The sequence below is a fragment of the Callithrix jacchus genome, chromosome 1 (genome assembly GCF_049354715.1).
Source record: "Callithrix jacchus isolate 240 chromosome 1, calJac240_pri, whole genome shotgun sequence".
Classification (NCBI taxonomy): Eukaryota; Metazoa; Chordata; class Mammalia; order Primates; family Cebidae; genus Callithrix; species Callithrix jacchus.
Genome location: NC_133502.1, coordinates 34102476 through 34130367, shown reverse-complemented (window position 1 = coordinate 34130367; position 27892 = coordinate 34102476). Strand labels below are relative to the sequence as shown.

The 27892-nt window shown below is 33.8% G+C and overlaps 1 long non-coding RNA gene across 2 annotated transcripts in view; it reads left to right on the top strand.

Moving 5' to 3' along the window:
- LOC108589297 (uncharacterized) overlaps nt 1-18905 on the top strand; it is a 456699-nt gene extending 437794 nt beyond the window's left edge. For both annotated transcript variants that reach the window (XR_013525681.1, XR_001908479.4), the window contains 3 exons: nt 2265-2445; nt 15563-15768; nt 16677-18905. This is a non-coding gene — a long non-coding RNA (uncharacterized LOC108589297). The remainder of the gene's footprint in view (nt 1-2264; nt 2446-15562; nt 15769-16676) is intronic.
- The last annotated feature ends 8987 nt before the right edge of the window (nt 18906-27892 follow it).

Below are 27892 nucleotides of genomic sequence, written 5' to 3'. Positions count from 1 at the left end.
GTTTGGGTTAGACAATGATTTTCTATATATGACACCAAACGTACAAGTAACCAAAAAAATGTATCAGTAAATTGGATTTCATCACAGTCATTTGCAACAACGTGGAAAAACATGGAAGAAATTATGCTCACTGAACTAAACTAGGCACAGAATGACAAATTCCACATAATCTCATTCAAATGTGGAATCTAGAAAAGTTGATGTCATAGAAGTAGAGAGTAAAATGGTGGTTAGCAGAGGTTGAGATTATTGGCAGGGATTGAGTGACTAGGAGATGTAGATCCATAGATACATAATTCTACTTAGGAGAAATAAGTTCAAGAGATGTGTTGTGCAAGGTGGCTGTAAGGTGACTAAAGTTGATGATATATTGTGTTCTTGAAAAATGCATAGACAGTAGATGTTAAATGTTATTATTCAAAAACTAGAACTATTTGAGGCAATACATTATTAATTAGCTAGATTAAACTATTACATAAAATATACATACTTTATCATTTTGTACATGACAAATGCATAAAAAAAAGTTTGCATTTTAAGAACACCATCTGGAAAGTGAAAAGACTGCCCACCTATAATACCAAAATAGAAACAACTTAAATATGCATCAACTGAAGAAAGAATTAACATATGTTGCATACCCATATATTCTGTAGTATATTACAAATGTTATTTGGATATAAAAAGGAATGAAATACTGATACATACAACAACATGGTTGTACTTAAAGAACATTATGCTAAGCAAAAGAAACCAATCACAAAAGACTACATACTATATGAGAGCATTTATAGTAAAATCCAGAATAGGCTAATCCATCAAGAGAGAAAGTATACTGCTGTCTGCCTATGACTGGAGAAGCGGGAAATGAGGAGTGATTCATAATGAATATGGGATTTCCTTCTGTAGTGATGAAAATATACTAAAATTAGATAGTGGTGATGGTTCTGTAACTGAATATACTAAAAAAACAGATGAAATGTATATTTTAAACTGGTGAGTAAAAAAGACAAAAGAATTACTAATGGTAATTTTTCTGTTTATCTGTGCTTGAAATTAACACAAGCTGAATATCTCAATTTTGTGGTAATACATTTCCATTTTATTTAAGACAGTTTTGATCAAACTTTCTGTCACTTACAAAAAAGGGTCCTAATTTTTTTGTATTGCATACAGACATGAAGGCAGAAAGAGTGGATCTCCCAAAAGTGGAGAGGGAGAGGCAAGGGTTGAAAAACTACCTGCTGAATCCAGTGTTCACTATTTGGGCAGCGGGTTCAGTAGAAGCCCAAACCCCAGCATTATACAATGTACCTATGTAACAAACCTGCACAGGTACTCGGTGAATCTACAATTGTAAAAATGTTTTATTTACTGCATACCTAACTTATATAAAGGTAGTTAGGTAATGCCCCAAGAACAGATACCAGGTGGAAACTAAAAATATAGTTAACCCATGCTAGTTTTTAATCCCAATGTTAGCACCAATTAGGTTTGATACATTTTTTAGACTACTGGAACAAGCTACATAAAACTAGGATTTTTGTTTTTTTAGCATCTATGGACCAGATTTTAAATAATGTAGTAGCAAAAAAAAAAAAAAAAAGAAACAACCAACCAACCCCAACATCTCTCCAGCTTTCATTTATAAGAAATAAATGCATTTTTTAATACACTGTATAAAGATAAATTTACTTTCATGAATGGTTGGTAAGGCTGAAATTGTATTTTCATTAATAGAGTTCTAGGCCTGAAGTTAAGATTTCAGATATGTAAAAGAACAGCAATTTTCAATAGCATATTCCTTAAAATTATTGTCACTCTAATGGCTTGAATTAAACAGAATTATTTAAGATATAAAAGACTATTTAGATCACTGATTCAAGTAGGGCAATTAAGCATGTTGTCATTTTTTTATGAACTCTTCAGTATGCATGTCACACAAGGTGAACCAATACAGTGAATGAGTCATTCCAAAAATCTCTATATTAGACAAGTTTCATTATCTAAGAGCATTTATTTAAATATCATTAAAACAGGCTTAAAAGAGGGATAAAAGAGAGAAGGAAAGGCTGAAATAGAGAGCAGCAGAGAAAGAGAAATCGTGATTTTAATAACTATGAAGTATTTTGATTTGCTTGGAGAAGTGATAATATATCTTTCTTAATCTATTTGACTTAAAACATAACTTTGAACATAGAGCTATGAGACTTGATTCTGTTTCTGGCATAATACTTTTCTGATATCCTTTATACATTCTACAGGTGGGAAGGAGAGAAGACCATGCTAAATATTACTCTTGGAAAAGTACATGTGCTGCAGAGAAATCTTTATTCATAGGCCTATAACAGGAAGGAGCAACAGCATCTTCTGTGTGCCAAAGTAGCACAATAATGAACGCTGTTCAAGTGGATCAAAAGTCATCAAGTTCAAAATTAGGCACGGGTAAGGCAAGACTTTTCTGGTAGAAATGTTATCAGTCCATTCTATTCTGGTAGAAATGTTATCAGTACATTGCTATAAATGCCTGACACTGGGTAATATATAAAGTAATTTAATTGGCTCATGGTTCCACAGGCTGTACAGGAAGCATGATTCTGATATCTGCTTGGTTTCTGGGAAGGCCTCAGGAAAGTTAGGTCCTGGAAGAAGAAGGGGGAGCAGGCGTGTGTTACATGACGAGAGCAGGAAGAAGAGCGAGAAGTAGGGAGGTGCTGCACACTTTTAAACGACCAGATCTTGTAAGATATCTGTCAGGACAACAGCGCTAAGGGAATGGTGCTAAACAATTCATGGGGACTCCATCCCTGTGATCCAGTTACCTCCCACCAGGCCCCACCTCCAACACTGAGGATTACAACTCAACATGAGATTTGGGTGAGGACATAGATCCAAACCATATCAAATGTTTACACCTTTCAGTAAAGCTTTATATTTTTTAAAGGATATTTAAGTACTTGAAAGTTGAAATAGAGAGTAAGGGCCAGGCGCGGTGGCTCAAGCCTGTAATCCCAGCACTTTGGGAGGCCGAGAGGGGTGGATCACGAAGTCGAGAGATTGAGACCATCCTGGTCAACATGGTGAAACCCCGTCTCTACTAAAAATACAAAAAAAATCAGCTGGACATGGTGGCACGTGCCTGTAATCCCAGCTACTTGGGAGGCCGAGGCAGAAGAATTGCCTGAACCCAGGAGGCGGAGGTTGCGGTGAGCCAAGATCGCGCCATTGCACTCCAGCCTGGGTAACAAGAGCAAAACTCCGTCTCAAAAAAAAAAAAAAAAAAGAAAAGAAAAGAAATAGAGAGTAAGGGGAATATTTTCCAGCCGTCACAGCCTTTGTTTACTAAAGAAGTCAGTTCCATTGTGACAAATGTTCATTTTAACATTACCTTCTTCAGTCCATCTGGGGGTGTTTCCTCATTTATATAAGAGGCTGCCTTTCAAATAAATTGCCAAAAGCATTCTGGAAATCCAAAAGTAACTGTATAAACTATAAGCACTAGGAAACACAAACAGAAGTTGAAAATACTTATGAACCTAAATAGATGTATAAAATAGTGGCTCATATTTTATAATGCATTCACAGATGATATTTCATAAATCAAGTAGGCATTTCTCTAAAAACCCTAATAATATACGTTATCAAGAAGAAAACTAGAAAAGGAAGAAAAAAAATGATGGTATGTTTGGAAGATGCTGAGGTGAGCTGGTGAAAAAAATTATCTCAACTAAAAAGGCAACACAAAGAGCAGAAATTGAATAAGCCAGACAATGCCTGTGTTTTTTTATTCTGAAACCACTGTGCAGTTTTGGACTTTGACCTGATTCAATTTTCACCTCTGTTCTCCCTCCCCCTCCTTCTCTTCCTTCATCTCATCCTCCTCTGCTTTTTACCTCTTTTAAAACTGCATGTAGCAAACAAATACATGTTTGCCATAAATGAAACTATTTCAGGTAATATAGAGATAAAAATGAAGGCCGTTCTGCACTGATGGTTAATTTTACCATCTTCCCCAGGTTCAACAGCTGTTAGCAGTATAGCCTTCAGTTACCAGCTTCAGGCATTTATCTGTGTCTATATGCAAACTTGTTTGTTTTTCTTTTACGTAGCTCTATAAGGGGTCATGTTTTACATATTCTGCAAATTCTTCCCATGTACAATACATACAAACCCAGTATTATTTTTAACATCTCCATTATTTTGGTATACTTCAATTTATTTACCAATTGTTCCCAATTCTTGGTGATAACATTTGTGTCAAACTCTTTAAAAAGAAGTTTGGTCTATCGTCCCCCTTTCTCCTCCACCATTTATATGTTCCTTTTGTTTTGACAAGCAGGACTCAACTTCTTTCAGTTTCCTGACTCATTTAAAATTGCATCAGTAGGTGATTGTTATGCTCAAAAACGAATCCACAAATCCTAAAAAGTCACTGGAACTTCTTTTTTTTTTTTGAAATGGAGTTTCACTCTGTTGCCCAGGCTGGAGTGCAATGGCGGGATCTCAGCCTCAGCTTACTGCAACCTCCGCCTCCCGGGTTCAAGCAATTCTCCTGCCTCAGCCTCTGACTACCTGGGACTACAGGTTCCTGCCACCATGCCTGGCCAATTTTTGTATTTTTGGTAGAGACAGGGTTTCATCATATTGGCCAGGCTTGTCTCAAAATCCTGACCTCATGATCCACCCACCTTGGCTTCCCAAAGTGCTGGGATTATAGGCTGGGCCACCAGCCCCAGCCAGAAACTTCTTAAGATATCATTCAAATCTAATGTCACGGCTGTCATGCAAAGAATTTGACATTAAAACTTTCAAAATTAAAACCATAGAAATTCCTCAACACAGTGTTACTTTTTCAGCCTATCCATTAAATAAAATATTAACTAGAAATATATTTATATATGGGAAATACTACTGCAAAATATAAACAATATACCTTGTACTTGCAGAAAATATAAACAATATAAACGTCACTAAGGAATAGTTAAATAAGTGGATTCCATTCACAATAATGAATATGTCAATCCACCCATGCATTTTGATCTGGGTATATTACTTTTATATTTTAAAGAAAAAATGAATTCATTATTTTAACCTAAAGTATAATAGTTTTTGTTTACTAATACATTTTATTATTAAAATTATAACTACATATATTTTCAAAATCAAGTGGCTTATTTTCTTTTTTCTCATGGTATGAATTGGTTACAGCAAAGCAGCTTTTATTATTTACTTTAAAAAATTTCAACATTTATTTTAGATTCATGGGAAACAAATGCAGGTTTGTTTCCTGGGTATATTTGGTGATACTGAGGTTAGGATACAACTGATTCTGTCACCAAGATACTGAGCACATTGCCTAATGGTTTTCAGTCACTGCCCCACACCCATCCTCCCTCCTTGTATTAATCTGTTCTCACATTGCTCTAAAACAAAACTTGAAACTGGGTAATTTAGAAAGAAAGTAGGTTAATTGCTCATGGCTCCATAGGTTGTACAGAAAGCATTATACTGGCATCTGCTTGGCTTTTGGAAAGATCTCAGGAAACTTACAATCATGGTGGAAGGCAAAGGAGGAGCCAGCACTTCACATGGCTGGAGCAGGAGCAGGGGGAGGTGCCAAACACTTTTAAATGACCAGATGTCACCCAGAGCTTACTTAACTATCATAGGAACTGCACAAAGGGGGAAATTTGTCCCCATGATTTAATCACCTCTCACAACGCCACACCTCCAAAATACTAATCTTGTCTACCTATAGTGGGTAGGATAGAGGACGAGGGATGATGTAAAAGAAGAAAAACAAGGCTTGTATGTATAGAGAGCTATGCATATTTGAGAGATAATACATAATATTATATCTAAGCATTATACATATATAGATATATAAATATGTCAAAATTGATTATTCAAAGATATGGTCCAGAAGACCTTATGCGGAAATTAAAACAGAAATTTTATTTTGGAAGATGTTAACGAGCAATTTATTCTAAGATTTCCATTGTTTTAAAATTACGTCTGTAATAATAAAGGACAATTTTTAAAAAGATAAAAATCCTAAATCAGAAGAGGAAAGAGTGCCAACAACAATGAACTAGAGACTTCTATGCAGGATATAAATAGTTATGAGATATTTTTATGTGTTCATGTTTTATTTTGCTTTTAAACAGAGTAAATGAAATCATCAGAAGGCACAAGAAAACTCCCAGGGTTTTATTATTAGAAGCTTAGATGGAGATGAAGCAATGGGATTGTTGGTAGGAACAAGCTGAGCTGTTCAGAAAATGGTGACAGGGCTACCTCCATGAAGCCCTGGGCACAAAACTCATCTCTAACCAAGTCTTGGCATGAAATGCAGCCTGAGTAAAATGTAGGCATTGTAGTGGGTTTTGTAAAAGGGCAATTGTATCTTTTAGAAAAGAGGAACTATGCACCAACTATCTTTGAGCTAGTACCAAAACACAGACACAAACAAAACAAAACCTTGAGCAATGGTGTGTTCTTCCCTACTATGCTTGTCCTGCCTGGCAGTTCACTCCAATAGAATTCTAACTTGGCATTGATCCTTGTTAAGCTCCCAATCTGGCAAAAGCTGAGGATGCTGTCAAGCTAGCAAGTGTGGTGGTTACAGGGGAGCAGGTGCCCCTAAGCATGACTCGGAATCTACAGTTTGCAGAGTTCCTACCTAGAGCAACCTGACCACGTACAGGCCTCCTGCCTGGTTTACAGCTGCCCACATAGTTAACTTGGTCTTCACATATTATGGCAAACTGGATCAGCAAGATGAAAAAAAAAAAATCGGACTAAACACAAATTTCTTCCTTTTCCCTTTTTCTATAATGCAAGTATTTGAAGAAGGATCTGCAATATATCTTGACAGAACACATTTAAACTTCCAAAAAGAATGTATTAAAAGAAAGAATACAGTAATATAATTAGGCATATTATATGATTACATGGCTAGAAACAGATAATTATCTAAGAATTTTGAAAAAATATTGTAATATACAAAAGGCATTCTGTCTCCTTACAGTATATGGCACATAGTGCCGACAATATTTGAAAACAAATGTCGTTAGTATGAAGACAACAAATTGAGTTTGGAGAACATGCTTTCAAGTGACAAACAAAAGTACCATATAAAAATAAAATACTATCAAGGAGGCAATAACTATAAGATTAAACAGTAGAGAAATCGAGGTCAATATATTTTCTTAAATTTAGAAGATCAGTGACAAGAGAAGCAAGCTAGAGAATGGAAGTAGCTAGAGAATTCATGTATAACAGCATCCTCTGATATACGTGAATTAGGAAATATAGAAGAATTGAAGATAAAAATGAGAATAATCATAAGTTAAATAATAGAAGAAACTTTCTTCCACATAAAAGAGGGTATGCATCTTCATAACCAAATGATTCATTATCAATCAAAGGGACTGTAAAAATATTTGTTCATGTATTAGTGTATGTGTGTGTGTGTGTGTGTGTGTGAAATTTTATGTTGTCTGATAGCAAAATTCGAAATACTACCAAACTGCTCTTCAAAACAGATTGCTTTGATTTATACTCAAAATTCAGTTCTAACAGTCTTAGAACATGCTGTATATTTTTTCAAATTAAAAAAATCAAAATTAAATTATACAAAATAATAAAAATGTAGATATTAAGAGTTTCCCTAAAAGCTGGTAAAGTTTGAGATGAATAAGGTGGAAAATATCAACTGCATGTATTTCCTAGTAAAAGCAATTCTGTAATTAAATACTTGACAGGGCTGATGTGATGACACTTTAGTAAAACTGATATCAAAGTGACTGTGGCCAAATATTCTACTTCATCTGAAGATGGGTGCTGTCTTGTGATTTATTGGTCACAGATCAAAGGCAGAAATAATTCTCCCTGCTACAATGCATACTTAATTTCTAAAACTGTGAATTCTAGCCTTTAACTCTAGTATATTCTCTGAACTCAATAATGTCTAATAAAGTAGGCAAATGGCCTACTAAAAGCCTGTCATAGAAATGTACGAATATGTCTGATGGATAGATTGCAAAAATTTTTTCCCATTCTGTTGGTTGCTGGTTCACTCTCATGATTGTTTCTTTTGCTATACTGAAGCTCCAGAGTTTAATTAGATCACATTTGTTTACTTTGGCTTTTGTTGCCAATGTTTTTGGTGTTTTAGTCATGAAGTCCTTGCCTATGCCTACGTCCTGAATGGTTTTGCCTAGGTTTTCTTCTAGGGTTTTTATGGTGTTAGGTCTTATGTTTAAGTCTTTAGTCCAGAATCTACAAAGAACTAAAACAGATTTACAAGAAAAAAAAAATTCAAAAGTGGGCAATGGATATGAACAGACACTTTTCAAAAGAAGACATATATTAAGCCAAAAAACATATGAAAAATGCTCATCATCACTGGTCATTAGAGAAATGCAAATCAAAACCACATTGAGATATGCTCTCACGCCAGTTAGAATGGCAATCATTAAAAAATCTGGAGACAACAGATGCTGGAGAGATTGTGGAGAAATAGGAACACTTTTATACTGTTGGTGAGAGTGTAAATTAGTTCAACCATTGTGGAAGACAGTGTGGCAATTCCTCAAAGCCTTAGAAATAGAAATTCCATTTGACCCAGCAATCCCATTACTGGGTATATACCCAAAGGATTATAAATAGTTCTATGATAAAGACACATGCCTGTGTATGTTCATTGTGGCACTGTTTACAATAGCAAAGACTTGGAACCAACCCAAATGCTCATTGATGATAGACTGGACAAAGATAATGTGGCACATATACACCATGGAATACTATGCAGCCATAAAAAATAATGAGTACATGTCCTTTGTAGGGACATGGATGAATCTGGAAACCATTGTTCTCAGCAAACTGACACAAGAACAGAAAATCAAACACCTCATGTTCTCACTCATAGGTGGGTGTTGAACAATGAGAACACATGGACACAGAGAGGGGAGCAACACATGCTGGGGTCTGTTGGCAGGAAATAGAGGAGGGACAGCAGGGTGTAGGGAGGTTGGGGAGGGAAAACAGATATAGGTGACGGGGACATGGAGGCAGCAAACCACATTGCCATTTATGTTCCTGCATGATCTGCCCATGTACCCTAGAACTTAAAGTGCAATAAAATATATATTTAAATAAAAAAGAAATATAGGAATGTGTCCTTACCCAATTGTGAAACATTTTGGCTAAATGTAGATCTGAAATTGTATCTAGGGTCACAGTTCCATCTAGAAAATAACTGAGTTTTTGAAAACAGTTATGACTATTGCAGCCATGCCATGTGGCCATCTTTAGTAGTGTTAACTAAGATTACTGATGAATTTCTAAGTTCTTTATTTTTTTCAACAAATTAGTTTATTCAGTAAAGAATTTTACACAAAACTAATTTCATCAAAGTTTGCCTAACATACCCAAGGTTAGGTAATTATTGATAATTATAACCACAAGATTGTAATCTTTTAAACTATCAAAACCACAATAAATAATATAAAAGCTATTTTACATTAAAAATTGATTATAAATTTTTCTTTCATTTGACATTTCTTATTTTTGACCTTTGATTAAATATCTTCAAAGGCACTGTGTTCTTCTTGGTTTATAGCAGCTTAAGACTTTTGCATATATGTTTTTGCTCTAGTGCAGAGAATGCAGCCAAATGATTTTTAAAAGACCATGGCATGAGCCAGGTGCAGTCGCTCGCACCTGTAATTCCAGCAATTTGGGAGATGGAGGCAGGCAGATTCCTTAAGCCCAGGAGCTCAAGATCAGTTTGGGCAACATGGTAAAACTCTTGTCTCTACAAAAAATAAAAGTGAAAAATTAGCTGGGAGTGGTAGCGCTTGCCTGTAGTCCCAGCTACCCAGTAAGTGGAGATGAGAGGATCACTTGAGCACAGGAGATCTAGGAAGCCGCAGTGAGTTATGATCGCAGCCACTGCACTCCAGCCTATATGGTAAACTGTGACCTTGTTTATCAAAAAGGAAAAAAGAAAAGAAAAGACAATGTCCTGGCATGCTCTATAAAATTTATAGCATTTCTGTTGCTACAATTATGCAAAAGTTTATTTAAAAAAGTGATGGACCAATTATTGCAAAAGGAAATACATTGAAACTTATAGAATATAAAGGATGGGATAATCAATTTTTGTGAATAATTTCAAAAGACATACACATAAACTTATCTGTTGTGTTGTAATATAGAGACAGAGCCACATTTACCTAAATATAGAAAGACAAACTCAAATCCATGCACTAACACTAATGCAGTTTGGAGTTCGAGCACTGAGGAAGCATGTCCTAAAGGTAATAGAGGCACAGAACAAAAACCCAAAAGCTTATTACTTCTCCCAACTATAGTTTTTTCATAAATGCAGACATTATATCTATACACAGAAGCACTGTCCTACAGTATTTTACAAAATAAATAACATCTAATAATAAAATAGTCTAATTGTCCCATTCTCCTATGTTAATGAAAGAACAGTAGTATTAATTTAGCACACAAACTTACCCCATTTATATGCATCTTATATTTTACCAGACATCATTATTTATAGTTTATTTAATTAAATCTTTACAATAAAGTTGAAGTAAGGAGAAAAACTATTAGAAATATTTCATAATGGATAGAACTATTGTAATTTTTAAAATGTTATCCAATGTTTAAGTGTGAGAAATAATGTTATATGCATAAATTGTAAATATTCATTCTAAACAATTTGACATGTTATTATTGTTTTTATTTTGTCTATTTGGAAACGAAGAAATTGAAGTCAATATGATATCACACATTGCATTTGATGGAGCCAGAAATGAAATCTAGATCTGCTGTATTTCCACTGCCCTTGGCCATTGTGCATTAAGCTGTTTTACATATTAAGTGCCATAGAGTTGATATCTGCTTTTGGGAAAGAATACTTCAAAATAAAACCAAAACACTTAAATCTGGAAAGATAATAATTTAAAGGAAGTCATGCTTTATCAATGTTAAGAGGTAGGTGGGCAAAATTTTGCTATACTCTCATACTCATGAATATGTATACAACTATATATGTAAAGTATAAGCAGTGGAGCTCTGGCACCCTCTCCTGACCCCATGGAAAGTGAGTGCTTCTGCTGTTTCTTATCCCTCTCTCTCTATCTTGTTTTCACCTAGTCTTTCTCTAGTTCTTGCCTGATCAGGTAGCCATTGATAAAAATAGAGACTTCCTGTGAGCTTTAAAATTTTTGAATTTGCCTCTATGTTGGATATTTTGAATATTTAAATTTCTTAAAACTCCATCCCAATGGAATAAACCCTTAATAGTGAGATATGAGTTAGTATGATATGTGAGGGGGACATTTAGATGTTTGGGGGTGCACTCCCTTTCAAATTATACCTATCGATCTTGACTTCCTTAAAAGGTGACATTATGAACACATAATAAATAATTAAATTAAATCCCAGAGACTTTGAGGAAAAGGGTTATGGTGAAAAATATTTGTACAAAGTTATATTAGTCATTATTTACCAAAGTTCAAGTTGTCATCCCTATGACAAAAGATAGGGCAATTTCTCCTTATTCTATGGTGAAGTTGCAGATACTGAGAATAATACAATAAAAGCACTATTTCATTAATGTCATCTATCAGTATAGGCAGAACTGCACATTATTTTCTTTCAATTCTGCTTTAAAAAAGGAAACTAGGTGTACATACTTTGTTTTTTAATACAATAGCTGTATACAGTGAATTTTACTTCAAATGTAACTAATAGTTTATAAACATGAATATCCAAAAATATCCTATAAAATACTTATACACAATACCTATATTTATTATATTTAATGCATATATCCAGGTATGTTTAATCTAAATCCCACGTGAAAACTCTTTAAGGCACTCTTTAAGTTGTAGAAAGTTAACCATAGGTGTGAAGTGCTATAGTTTCTAAGTGGTCCTTTCATATTATTCAGAGGAATATATAAGCAATCACATCTTCCAGTTTATTTTATGTGCCAGTAAATGTATATTGTAGATTTAGTGGTAGCTCTAATTATTTATTAGAATATGAATAAATTTAGAATATTTTAAATATTTATCCAAATGGTTATGCAGACTGTTTTGAAGAGGTTACAAATATCATAGACAAGTAATTAGATACTCCAGAGAGCTACAAAGGAGAGACTTTCCCAGCTGCTTCATAGCCTCAATTTAAACTGTTCCAGGTCCTTATATTGAGATGTAAGGCTGGATTTCTTTGATTTTCTGCAAGAGTAGTGAAAGGGGTTGTTTCACTTATGGCCATTTAGGGTACAGGCCAGTGCCAGCATCTGTGAAAAGGAAAATCTAGCTCAGTGTTTGTAAAGCAACTCTAAAGCAGATAATTTATAGAGTTTTAACACTAGAAATGCTGTATCATTTGGCTTTGATACAGAGCAGGACTGAAGACCAGTGCTAACTTTTGCAGTACAAAATGTCATTTCCTGTACCCCAGTCTATTATTTTCATCATTAAAATAGATTGTGAGGGTATTTTTTTCCAGAAAACATATAGCTTGATTAATTTCCAATCTTATAATTTAGGAGATTTAAAATCCTAATACAACTAGACAAAAGAGCATGGAGCAAAATAAGCTGTCATTTATTATTGGTGGAAAACTAAAATGGTACAGCCACTTTGGAAGACAATTTGCAGTTTCTTACAAACCTAAACCTCATCTTAAGATAAGATTTAGTCATCATACTCCTTGATTTGGTATGAAGATTTACTTAAAATATATGGTCACACAAAAACTTGCACATGAATGGTTATAGCATTTTTTTCTTAAATGCCACAATTTGGAAGCAACCAAGATATAATCTAGTAGGTGAATGGATAAATGGAGTGGTAATCTATGCAATGGAATATTATTCAGTCATAAAAAGAAATGAGGTATCAAGTCACAAAAGGACATGTAGAATACTCATGTAAATATTGCCAGGTATTAAATAAAAGTAGCTAATCTGAAAAGCCCACATACTAGACTGATTCCAACTATGTCATTCTGGAAAACAAAATAAAAATAAGATCTGTGGTTTTCAGTGGTTAGTGGGAAGGGAGGGAGGGATAAATAAGTGGGTATGGTACTATAATTATGGTTTTGTCAAATCCCATAGCTTATACAATACAAAGAGTGAAGCCTAATGGAAACTATGGAATTTAGTTAATAATAGTGTATCAATATTTTCTCATCAATTGTAAGAAATATACCATAGTATTTCAAGACATTGATAATAAGGGAAACTGGAAGGAGTGTTGGGTTAAAGGAGTACATAGCAGCTTACTGTAGTTTCCATTCATTTTTTCCTACAAACCTGAAACAGCTCTAAGCCATAAGGTCTATTAATGTTTTAAAAAGCATATTACATCCAGAAGTAGATTCTCATAAATACAGTGGTGAAAGGTTGATTTTGTTACTAAATAATGTCAAGTGGATTGGAAAACTGCATAGAAAATAATTTTCTCTTGATCCTTAATTGCAAGGATAAACATAATCAATCCATATTAATTTTAGATCTGAATATACAAATGCAATCTCTGAAGTTTTGAGAAGAATACATAAGAGAATATTTGTATGTCTTTAGAGAGAGGCACAAAGCTTTTTACAGGACACTGAGAGCACTCAAGTAAAAAATTGGAAACTGGTAAATTAGACTTCATTACATTTAAGAAATCATGTATCCAAATTATGAGAAAATATATTCACAGTAAAGATATTTAAGGAAGTATTATTATCAATAACATATAAAAGTTGCTATAAACATTAGTAAGTATATAGAGATTTATTATAAATCAATTTCAAAAAGATTATTCTAGTAGAAATAGACAAAAGAACAAGCATTTCACTGGAGACAATATATTACCTACTATCATTGTTAAAATTGTTTAAATTAAATACAAAATACTGGGAAAAACATTTAGCAGCCAGAAAAGTCAGAATACTGGTTGAAAGAGAATATCTGACAACCACCTTGAAAAAGTCTTTGCCAGCATCTCTTGAAGAGGAACATCTGAATACCCTATGATACAGAATTCCCATTTTTAGGTTTAAAGCCAGCGAAAATGCATAAATATGTTCACTTCATGACCATTAGTTAGCTGCTGTTACCAGCTCTGTTCATCATAGCCTCAAACTGAAAACTCACCAATTATCAGCATAATGGACATATTTAACATTTAACATATGTATAGAATGAAATGCTATATAACATTCATCATTAATGGAGTAATATCACTCCTAATAGTTCTGGGAATCAAAAAATATTTTATACTCTTTTTACCTAGAAAGTGTGTGTGTGTGTGTGTGTGTGTGTGTGTGTATACACACATATTTATATATATTCATACATACACATACTGTCTCATATATTGAACTCCTTTATTAGGGAATAAACTATTTAACTAAATTAAAAATAATATTGTTATTGACCATATCTTAGGCTATGTTAAAAATAATTCTATAAATTATAAAAATGAAAATTATATAAAACATTGGAGCAAAATGCAATAAAATTAGAAATTAAACACAGCTGAAAAAACAGCCCCCATTTACGTGGCAAAAAGAAAACATGCCATTATACTATGTTTCTGCCTGAGGGAGACACAAGTATATATAATTGCAAAACATATTGAAAATAGCATTAAAGATAATCCAACATACTAGAATCTGTGTAATCAATCTAGAAAAAACCCAGAGGAAAATTCATAAACTTTACTTCTCAAATAAAGAAGAAAAACAAGTGAATTAAATTTCAATCTAAAAAATCTGTGACAAGTACAGCACAGTGTATTAAAATATACTGATGAAATAAAGAATTATGAATACACAAAAATGTGGGAGTAATAATAAAAAGTAATATATATATGAAGTGCTGTCAAAAATTAATTGAAAAAGTTGGAAATGGACAGGCAATACTTTAGTGCTATTCTTTTAAAGTTGCCTCCTACCCTTTTCTTAATCCGTATCAATCACTAATATGTTCTCCATATCTCTAATTTTCTTATTTTGAAATTGTTGTATAAATGAAGCCACACAACTTTTTAAGATTGACTTTTGTTCACCCAGAATAATGTTCTTGAGATACATCCATGGTGTTGCATGTATTAATAGTTTGTTACTACGTATTTTTAGGTATTACTAAATTAGGTGGATATTGAATAGATATGCTACAGTTTAACAATTTATTGATTGAAGGATATTTGTGTTTTTAAGGGGAGAAAAAATAATATTTTCTAATTCAACTAAAGGTTTATGGCTGAGGTCTCTATTACAAAAGACAAATTAATGAGAGAAAAATATACAAATGTATTTAATACGTGTTATGTAACAAAGGTGCATTCAAAAATGAAGATTCAAAGAAAACCCCATGCATTTTTATGCTAGGTTTAATGAAAGGCAGACAGTCATGTAGAAGTACGGCTGTACAATGGGAATCTGATCTAATGGTTATTAACTAAGTTCTGGGAATTTTTTAAGGCCTGTATGTTCAGATTCTTCTTGACGTCTCTGTGTCTTCTAGGATATGGATGTTCCTTTTTCTCCAGGCATAAGGAAAGTGCCTCTGAAATAAAGATTTTATGACTTGCTTCAGGAGAGAAGAGCAGCAGGAAGGTGAAAGTGACCTTTCTGCATCTGTTGTTCCTCAAATGCCCCCGTACCATATTTTGGTGTAACATGTCCTGAACCCCATCACACTGTCTCCAGTTCTGGGATATTACAAATAAGGTTTGTAATGAACATTCATAAACAAATTTTATTTTTGAAGTGGAGTTTTGCTCTTGTTGCCCAGGCTGGAGTGCTATGGCATTATCTTGGCTCACTGCAGCTTCCGCCTCCCAGGTTTAGGCAATTCTCCTGAGAAATGAGAAGTAATAGGTTGGGCCCCTTGTGAATAAGATTAATGCCTCCTGAGTAGCTGGGATTACAGGTATGCATCACCACACCCAGCTAATTTAGTATTTTTAGTAGAGACCGGGTTTCACCATTTGGTCAGGCTGGTCTCAAATGCCTGACCTGAGGTGATGGGCCTCCCAAAGTGCTAGTACAGGCATGAACTTCCACGACCGGCCTCATGAGCAGATTTTTGTGTGGAAATAAGTTTTCATTTCTTTGAGATCAGTTATATATTTGTTCTGTTTCTTTTCCCAACTTAAAAAAAAATTCAGTTGGAATAACTTGAAAGACCTAATTGTCTTGAAATCCAATGATTATTTTCTCTGCTGCATTCAATTGGCTGATGACCCATTAAGGACAGTCTCATTCCTTACACATATGTGTATGTGTGTGTGTGTTTGTGTGTGAACATGCATGCATTTTCATTATCTCAGTTTTGTAGTTTCCATTTCTGTGTATTATAACATTCTATATATGGTCATGTATATTTGATACCTTTTCCACTAGATTCTTCATAATGCAAAGTTATTTATAAGTACTTTTTTCCTAGTAGTTCCAACATTTGGGTCCTTTATGTATCTTCTTCTGTTGATATCTATTGAATGTGGATGATTTATATTCATGGCATGTATGTGCATATAAATTTCTTTATTAGATTATAGACCTATTATATATATAAACAATAAAAATTGAGATAAATAATCTTTGTGCCAGTAATAGACATGCCTTTTCTTTTTTAGGTTGTTAAAGGTTATGTCGAAAGGACTCAGGTGTCATTGAAGAGGCTGCCACTGGGCAGTTATGATACAACTCAAACTCCAAAAGTGGTAACATGTAAGACTAATTTAAATCACCAAATATGCTTAAAGTCATAATTGAATAATAATAATTAGTCAATTTTAGGGAAATGATAGGGAAGTAAATCATTATCCTTAAAACAAGATATAAAGGGAAAAGATTTATCCTGTCCTTCCAAAGGAGTTATAGTACTGTGAAACCAAATAGTAGTTGCTATGGTCTGAGTATTTGTGTCTCCCCAAAATCCCTATTTTGAAATCCTCACTCCCATATTGGATGGTATCAGGAGATGCGGCCTTTGAGAAAAGAGAATAGGTTGGATCCCTTCTGAACAAGATTAATGCCCTTGGAAGAGGTCTTAGAGACACTCCTTCTCCCTTCACCATGTAACAACACAGAAACAAGACACTGTCTATGAGCCAGAAATTGCTCTGGCCAGACACTGATTCTGCCTTGGCTGTGGACATTCCAGCCTCCAGAAGTATGAGAAATAAATTTCCAGTTTGTTGTTATTTGTTATAGCGGTCCAAGTGGACTCAGGCAGTAGTGTAACCATGTTTTTACCTTTAATTTTACTATTGCTATTTTGCTACTCACTAGGCAGCAATTGATTTAGTCCTTTAAAGTCAACCACTGATAATACCACAAGACATGCTTCTTGATAAAACAAGACAATACCTATATTGTCTAGCCAAAGGAATTGAAAATGAGTCTGATGAAAACTCTGGGGCCAATTGGCAATTTGCAAAAGTATAGATGAGAGAAAACATCCTGAAATGAGTATGCAATCAGCAAATCCAGACTGCAGAAAACCCTTAAGGTCAAACACCACATGATTTTCAGCAAATAAGTTACAAGGAAACAAAAAGGACAGAAGGGAATCCATAAAATAAAAAAGACCTTAACAAAATTAAAATAAAGTTGGCAAGACTAAACTGTAATTTGGGAACCACACCTGGAGATTAAATTTATGAACGGAAATGACTAATATAAGAGTCAGGATACCGGCTAATCTTGAGGGAAAGGGTGGTTTTGAGACTAAATCCGAGACAATGAGGAGCCTCTGCTGTTTGTGGCTTAGTTATATTTCTTTGATTTTGTAGTTTTTATCTTATTAAATTTGTAGTAATTTATTAAGTTATATAACTGCTGTTTACAGTTTTCTTGCATCTGTATTCTATTTTACATTTAAAGAGCCTTTTTAAAAAGATGGAACAGATCATTTTAAATATTGTGTTAATAATTCAAAGGACACAGTGAAACTGTACTGAGATATGAATAGAAAATAAAGAGCACATTTTTCTTTTTCTTTTCTTTTTTTTTTTTTTTTTTTGAGACTGAGTCTCTCTCTGTCACCCAGGCTAGGGTGCAGGGCACAATCTCAGCTCACTGCAACATCTGCCTCCCAGGTTCAAGCAATTCTCCTGCCTCAGCCTCCCAAGTAGCTGGGATTACAGGCAGGTGCCACCATGCCCGGCTAATTTATGTATTTTTATAGAGACAGGGTTTCAACATGTTGTCTAGGATGATCTCAAACTCCTGTCATCAGGTGATCCTACCTGCTAAGCATCTCAAAGTGCTGGGATTACAGGTGTGAGCCACCTCTCCTGGCCTACGTATTTCTTTACGTGAGAAGAATCAAAGAATATTAATATATTCTTTCTTGTTAAAAGTTTCCAAAAAGTCATTTATTTGATGACTGAGTAGATCCCATTATCCAATTATTTTGAACAGTACATATTTTATTTTATTCATGAGTAATGGTCAATTTAAGAGTTTGGATTTCAACTAGACTGAATTGCATTTTATTTTACCATTCAATGAAGTAATAGATGAATTCAACAAACTACACATTTCACAGTTGCTTTGAGATAAATTGACCTTCACTGAATTAGTTTCTTTGCACAAGGTAACCAATATAAAAATTCCAATTTGCATGAAGATCTTTTAAAAGACAGCAGGAGTTCAGTACAAGCTACTGAGTGTTTTCTTGTTCTCTAACAGAAATTCACTCAAAATAATGAAAAATGATTTTTCATGCACCTTCCTTTATATTTGTGCCCAAAATTGCAGATTGTACACAAAGGGACTGTGCTAAGCTGAACATAGGCAAGAAATAGCAGTAATAATTACAAATGTTAGTGATGCATTAATATCTATATATTGTTATGTAGTCCCCCCCCTCTATATTTTATATTACATGTATATATAGAGAGCTAGAGAAATAAACTTCTATTTCTTGATTATATATTATATAATTTTATATAATATAGTATATTGTATATTACATGATATGTAATATTCTATTTCTTGATTATATATATATCAATATATAGATATTTTTTATATAAAAAAATTCACATACTGCTATTCCAAGAAAAATTATTTAAGCAATACCTCTTTTACTTCCTTAAGAAAAAGCAATACTGGATTAGAAATATTTTTTAAAACTTAAACACTCTACGAAAGTGATCTGTGAATGCACGGTCAGTACTTTTTGCTCTTGTTATATATGAGGAGGTGTAGAGAGTGCCAGTAAGTTTTAATATATTTATGGCATTGAACATAAAGGCCAATCATCTAAAAAGAAAAATGCATCAGCAGTTAGATACTGCATTCCAACACATCGATTTTCAGCCAAAGAGTTTTATTAATGAGACAAGGAGAGCAAATAATTTTCAGATGTAATATATTTGAAGATTAGATATCATCTGTATAATAAAAAGAAGCAAAGGTCAGTATATTCACATTTTACTTGTTTCGCTGTTGAGCACGTGTGTGTGTCAATTTATTTTTGTAAATATTATCTTTTTATTGCTATTACTTCTATGATCTACATTAACACGGTTAGTAAAAAATTCTTACTGTTGACGATGCCTTTACAGTTTTGTTTTTTTTTTTTTTTTGGAGACGGAGTCTCACTCTCTCATCCAGGCTGTAGTGCAATGGTGCGATCTGTGCTCACTGCAACCTCTGCCTCCCAGATTCAAGCAATTCTCCTGCCTCAGCCCTCCGAGTAGCTGGGACTACAGGCACACATCACCGTTCCCAGCTAATTTTTTTATTTTTAGTAGAGATGGGGTTTCACCATGCTTTCTAGGTTGGTCTCGAACTGCTGACCTCCTGATCTGCCTCCTTGGCTTCCCAAAGTGTTGGGATTACAGGCGTGAGCCACCATGCTTGGCCCTTTACACTATTTACTTACCATAATTTTGCATTCTAAGTATAAAGAATTCATTGTAGTTTAATTTTTCCCCAATTGGGTGTTAGATTCTTGGTTTTCCTCTAGATGGCAGAATAGTATTCTAAATGTAAAAGATGTTCTTTGTGATAAACATTTTAAACGTTGTATTTACCAGCTTGGTTGAAAAATATTTTTCCCCTTTTCTGTAGTTAAGACAGAGTACATTCATGTGGTATATTTTGAAATTGGCATATACAATGAAATAAGGAGCAAGTAAGTACAGTATTTCTTAAATTAATTAAGTGATTGCATACATAAAAGTGTAGTAATATATGATATATTTACATTCACCAAATAACCTATAAACGGTCCAAGAGCCTTTAACATACTATATCTTACCTTCAAGAGTGTTGCTTGGCATTCTGTTTTGCAGCTTTTATTACTTGTAGCAGTGTCCTGGTGAAAGAACTCTAAGATTTTCCCATCAAACTTTCAGGACAAATTACATGTAAGAGCAGTTCTCAATCTAAAACGTAGTTTCTGCAACACTATTGTGATCTCTTCCAAATGTCCAGTATTCCCTTTCTCCACATGTTCTCAAGCATTAAAATGAAGCAGCTTACTAACTCTCGATTTCCTCTGCAAACACACAGGGTGATTGCAATTCTGAATTAAGAGACTTACAAACTGAGGAAGCCTTTCCCTCATTCCCCATTTCTAGCTTGATTGCCATAAGAATATTTGTATGGAATTTACAGCTTCCAAGCAACCATTTCTGGTATTTCAGTGATGGCGTCATACATGAATTTGATTTTTATGTGGAACATTTATATCTTCCCTGGTTTCCTATATAAAGCCAAAAATATAGAAGCATAAAGTATGACAGATGAACAATAGACTTAGTGAATGAGACAGTGATATTAAACTTAATAATAAGAAATAATGTCAGAGCTATTCTAGCATGAAAAATATGTGAGACCTAGAAAGAATAACATCAGCAAAACTTACTAACAAGGGAACTATTTTTAATATTTTCCTCCTTAGTAAAATATATCATTTCAGTTTTTCAGTACCTGGGATATGCAAATAATACAAGGCCAATAATTTTTAATTGGGAGAGAAATAAGCAAGTATTTCTAATTGGAATCAAGTTAACTGTTGGAAAGCAGGCATTCCAGAGACAAGTCTTTAAAATGCTGTACCTTTGGCCTGGTATTTGTACTTCCATATGTCAGAGGCAAGACATTATTCAACTCTTCTCAACATATTTAAATGAAAATATAATTGGATATAAATGCAAACTATTCTCCTTTTGTGGAAATATAAAGGAACATTGCAATTCTACTTTATTCTTATCTTCATTCCAATGTTCTTATTGCTTAAGAAAGACTGGGACTTATTAAATGCAAAATGAAGACATATTTTTCAAAAATACTATACAATGTGTTAATTTATCTAGTCAAATTATAAAAATAAAATTGTGTGGTAAAGACATAATTTCAAAAAAAAGATAAGAAGGTTTTTTATTTTATTATTCACATATCTAAGATTAAGCATTTTATTCTGATTATATAAGAAAAATTTTGTATTAGTCTGTTCCCATGCTGTTAATAATGACATACCAGAGACTGGGTAATTTATAAAGGGAAGAGGTTTAATGGACTCACAGTTCCACGTGGCTGGGGAAGATATATTTATTTTGTTTCCATTATGTAATTTTCAATTATGTATCCAAACTTACATGCAATATTATACAACCTGATTTTATGCCTCACAATCATGGTGAAGGGCAAAAGAGGAGCAAAGGCACATCTTACATGGCAGCAGGCAAGAAAACATGTTCAGGGGAACAGCCCATTATAAAATCATCAGATTCCAGGAGACTTATTCACTATCATGAGAACAGTGTGGGAAAGACCTGCCTCAATGATTCAAGTACATTCCACCAGGTCCCTCCCACAACACCTAGGGATTATGGGAGCTAAAATTAAAGATGAGATTTGGGTAGAAACACAGCAAAACCATATCAATTCTCTGTTCTCATAATTTTACATATATAAGCCTGAAAGTAATATATTTATTTTGTTTCCATTATGTATTTATTTTCAGTTATTTATCCAAATCACATGCAGTATTGTACAATTTATTTTTAGGCTATGCTTTTAAAACTTTATAAATATATATTAACTATATAATAAGAACTTTTATATATGTCATTACTTTAGTGCCCCAAGAATCTTGAAATGGGCCGGGCATGGTGGCTCAACCCCGTAATCCCATAACTTTGGGAGGCCGAGGCGGGTGGATCATGAGGTCAAGAGATCCAGACCATCCTGGTCAACATGGTGAAACCCCATCTCTACTAAAAATACAAAAAATTAGCTGGGCATAGTGGTGCGTGCCTGTAATCCCAGCTACTCAGGAGGCTGAGGCAGGAGAATTGCCTGAACCCAGGAGGCGGAGGTTGCTGTAAGCCGAGATCACGCCATTGCACTCCAGCCTGGGTAACAAGAGCAAAAACTCCGTCTCAAAAAAAAAAAAAAGAATCTTGAAATGAATGTGTATTTATTTTAGTTTATAAAATATGAAAATTTTAACTCAAAAAAATTAAATAACCTGATCAAGACACCAAATAAATAACTGGAATTTGCCCTCTGTAGCTTCAGTCTTATGTTTTAATTTGCTTTCTATTATTTATAATATTTAATTAATGTAGTATTCTGATATTCAGTAGATCTCCTTCAGGCTCCAATATTTTTATTCATCAAACTATCTAAATGTGATTAAATTAGTATACTTTCCAATTCAAAAATGCCAAGTAATTTTATTATATTTGCTCTGTTTCTTAGGACTGCTTACTCTCTAATCACTTGTCTTATTAGTTGGTCATTGACTGTGAAAAAAGAAAGTCTTCCAGTTTTATGAGATAGAACTTAAATGGTCCTTTGGAGATTGTGAACTTCACATCCTTAGAGGAAATGTCAGGAAAATTGAAATCCTCATGCTTTGTGAGTAGCATGACCTTTCCGTTAGCTTTTCTAACTGGTTAAATTGTTCCTAATCTGTATTCTAACTCTACTTACAATGACATTTATGGCTGCCCTCTGAAATCTTCACATTTCACTTAACTTTATCATATTAGAAATGCAGGTAAACTCTTATGCCTTACATATATTTACTTGCTAGATATGTTCTCCATATAGGCCTAAAAGAAAAGCAGTACTCTTCCTGACCTGTGATTTTTATAACGTCTATGTTGCCAGTGATTCTTATTCAGCTTTCAATCAATAAATTGTCTCAAAAGTTATTTTAATTATCATTCATTTAAGCAGAGGAAGATTTTACTCTTTTTAAATAGTTTAAGCTTCAGCGAAACTGACTCTTATTTTTTAAAATTCAGTTTTCATACTGGTGAAGCAAACAAACTAAATTATTTTGTTCTTAAAAAATTTCTTATCCTTAAAATTCAATGTACTCTATGATTCAATTATTTTTACTTATAGTTAAGCTACACAAATATTCAGTAAAATCCCCTTTGAAGATCTATCGATCTATCATCTTTTTTCACTGAAAGTTTAAATGCTGTTTAATTCATATGCTAACACACACATTAATATTCAGTTACATTTAAGTTGATTACCTTCTTAGTGTACAAATAGCTTCAATATTCTTATTGTATTTATAAAGAATAGTTCATCTATACTTAGAGGCAATATAATTCTTTATTTCTAGTCTTTGTTAGTAATTGATTTTAAAGATTCAAAATAAATATAGACTAGTTGTTATCCTAAAAAAAAAATGCTTTTTTACCCTAATCCTTATAAGAAAATAATGCTTTCAGAAGCATGCATGGTTATTTCTTTGCTCTCCTTTTATACAGAGAGTTGAAATTGATTTTCATTTTCTCTCTTACGTGACAAGCAACATTTTGAGTTTAGTTGCTTTTACGTTGTGAATAACATCTCATGTTTTCAGATTCCTAGGCAATGGTTATGTTATATTTCCAAAAGGTGAATCTCTAAGTTGTCAGAAAACATTTCCTGTGGCCTGGTTGCCACCCCATCTGGATGCCAAAATCTCTTCCACTATGAATTTTGGTCTTTGACCCAGAAATTGGAGGAACAGAGTGAATAACAATGTGGCTTTTTGTCACTTGCAAATAGCATACCCATTACTCAAACATGGGGTTATGAATTTATATTTTATTATTGTTGTTATGTATAAGCGATGAAAAGAGAGAAATTTGCAAGAAAAAAATATGAAACACAAATATTCATTACCTAGGTGGTCACTTTTATTATGACGACAAAATTGGTAACTTAAATTTGTAACATTTGGAGCCTGTTCATGTAGTGATGTTGTATGATAAAATATTATAGAATCATTTAAATAATCACATTTATTAATATTCATATTGATATAGAAAATTTAGTAAGTTGTTAAATAAACTACTAATATAAAAATGCTAAGGCATGCATATAATATTGTCATGATCCACAAAGACACACATACACACACACTGCATGTACCAAAACCGTGAATAATGTAAGCTTGACTAATGTAAATGTCAATGTAAACTTGACTCATGTAAAATAAAGAGGGAAATATTGTTGCACTAGTGTTGGCTCAACACAAAACAGGAGTTACAGCAAGAAAGCATATACTCCTCTAAAAACATCTTTAGAAAACTATAGCCAAACCCTGAGAAATGTCCAGGGTTAATATATCCTATTTTTATGATTCTGAGAAATAAATATGGAAAAACCACATATAGAATATTACTGCTGCTAACTTTTAAATATGTGATCCAAGCTTAAAATACACCACTTTGTCTTTTCTTTCAGTGACACAGAGTATTTGTGGCATACAATAGAAAGTGCTGCACTTTATTGGAAGCCTTTCGCTGAAAATGCACCTCATGCGTAATTCAATTCAACTAGTCAATTTTTATTGAATATACTTTGTGTTTAGCATTGTGGTTAGGCACATTCATAGAAGAGAAAACAACCCTGAAGTATGTTTTGGTACTAAAATATATAATAAAGAGATTTAGTTCTGTGGGACACAGAGAAGGCCAAGACCATTGGGACCTGTAATGGTTGGAAAATAGTTTTAAGGCCTATGTCAGTGTTTGTCGTATTTACCGTTGCATGTCAAGTGCCTGGGACAATGCTTAGCACCTAATGGTGCTTCTCCAAAGCACATGCTCTTAAAAATAGCACAATAATTTCCCTAAACACATCAAGGCTAATAAGCCATAACAAAAATAATGAATACATAATACACAGCCTTCATTTCTCAGGACTTCTCATAAAATTTAAAGCATTCTAGATCTTCATAAAATTGAATTCCCCCATGAAATATTCAATCACTCTAAATTCTTTTGAATCTGAAAGCTATTTAACTATTGAGAGAAATGAGAAAAATCTTCAGCATGCTTACCACAGCCCCCTTACCTGGCATGTATTCATAAAATACTTAAGAAATACATCTTAAATAACATTTACCTAATACTTCTTAAATGAATATTGCTTAAATGAAATACTTTTTTTTTGAGACATAGTCTCTCTCTGTCAGCCAGTCTTGGCTCACTGCAACTTCTGTCTCCTGGGTTCAAGCAATTCTCCTACCTCAACCTCCTGAGTAGCTGGGATTATAGGCACACACCACCACGCCCAGCTAATTTCTGTATTTTTGTAGAGACAGGGTTTCACCATATTGGCCAGGTGATCTGGACCTGCTGACCTCATGATCCGCCTGCTTGGCCTCCCAAAGTGCTGAGATTACAGGCATGAGCCACCATGCCCAGCCTGAAAAAATTCTTAAATGAAATACTTCTTAAATGAATGTTTACTTCCTAAGCACTCCAGCCTTGGGGTTATCACTAGACACTTGAATCAAAAACTAAAGTTTTTATGTTTACAAGTTTTCATTGGGTTGTAAAAAAGTATACTTAAAAACTCAAGTACTTCTTATGTTAAGACATTAGTCCCTAAACTGATCGTGAAAACCATGTTGATCATCGCTAAAGTACAGATTTTAGGTCACTGTCTTAACATGCTAATTCAGTGTCTGTTACAGATGTTATAATTACCTTTTTAAAATCCAGGATATTCTAAAACTCTACCTGAAAACATACTAACTCTAAGGGAGAAAATGAATATATTCAATAAACTAATAAAACTGAAACTGAGGGAGAAATCCAGTAATATTAATCATTATAAAGATGGAGAAAAATAAGCTTATAGTAAGTTGCATAAAGTAATTAGACCATGATAGAGTATAAAGAAGCAAACATTTATAAATATATTTTTTTAATTTCATAAAGAGAATTTCTATAATGCCTTTCAGTAGTGGTTGATTTATCTAGCAAAGTCGAGAGACTTGATTAATGTTGAATCAAAGTCAAGAGGCTTGATTAATGTTGAATTTTATTTTTTATGTAAGTTTGGTGTTTCAACTTCAATTATTGTTTTCTCCTAACATTTATTGAGGGATTTTATTTTACTCTATATAAATGCTAATCAATTAACCTTTCACTGTTTTATGGATGCTAGCAGAAGTCTTGAGGCTTGTGGGACAGAGCAAAAGCATTTTATTACTTATGATAAAGCAAGTAGCAGGAGCATAGAAACATCCATATGTATGTCAGTACGCTGTGCCCAAAGTCACATAAGGGGGACATATATGTGACTAGATAGATAGACGCCTGCACAGACTGGTTTGTGTTCAAGAACAGGAGCACTGACTTTCAGAATTCTGTCATTTTATAGCAAGCAGTTAGTAAGTCTTCTCTTTGTCCTGCAGATAGGTTGACCAATGTAAACACAACCCTGAGAGAATGCCCAGAGAATAAATGGTCAAGGCCTTTCATTCTTGGCATACCCAGCAAGGCATGGAGGAGTACATGTGTTCCGTGGAAGACTGTGTCTCCCAAAGTGTTCACTGTGCCAGGTACTATAACAATGTTGTATATACAACTATATTCTTCAGTCCCACACCATAATGCTGGTGTTATATTCGGATACATACACACAAACACGTGTTCCTGTTACTCACACAGTAGTAGGACCAACCACTTGGAAGTGGCCACAAACAAGGAGGTTTTAACAAGGGATTATATGATTTGCAACAAGTAAGAAGGGCACTGAGGATAGTTCCCAAAGCAGTGCCTCCCCAGGCAACGACAGTGCAAACAGTGCTTTTATTGGGCTGGTTAGCTGAGTCATTGTATGTGGAGATGGAGTAAAGGCTACACAGGTGCAGTCATCAGTCGTGCTTCTATGTACACTGTGTGTATAGAAAATAGCAATAAGCTCCTCCCCGGGTGGATATTTTAGTATGATTATGAGGAGAGTTTGCCAAAATTTATCTCCAACTCAGGCATCTCTGGCTGCAACTAGTTTTTGTTTTTTTCCAGGGCTGAACATTCTTCTGGAACTTTTTTGAAACAAGAACTCAGGGTGCAACAGTTAAATTGAATAGTTTTTCACAGTGCATATCCCAAAACCATGGGACCCTGGGTTAAATTTCTATTTCCACATCTCTTTTCCCGTACTTTGTTATTTACTGATTGGGTAGAGAAACTGAGACTGTTTATTAAAATTCACACATACATAGAGACCCTATTTAAATAGAGGTGTGTGTAATTTTCAATGAAAATGCTGTCTAGTATGTTGCTTTGTTCCCAATACAATACATAACTTATGTTTAATAATTAAAAAATAAAATCCATGATGGTTACTCTTAACATGTCAAATGCTACTAATCAAGGTTTGAAAAAGACATTTCTTTTAAAGAGATAATCAGGCAACTCATGTAAAACATATGCTAACTGGAGTAACATGGCCTCTGACAATTAAACAAATGAAGAAAATGGCATAATGAAGGGTAAGTGTTCAGAATCTAGGATTAAATTTGAAGAAATATTATTCTAATACATAGGAAGGCAGAAAAAAATTCGGGAAATGCAAA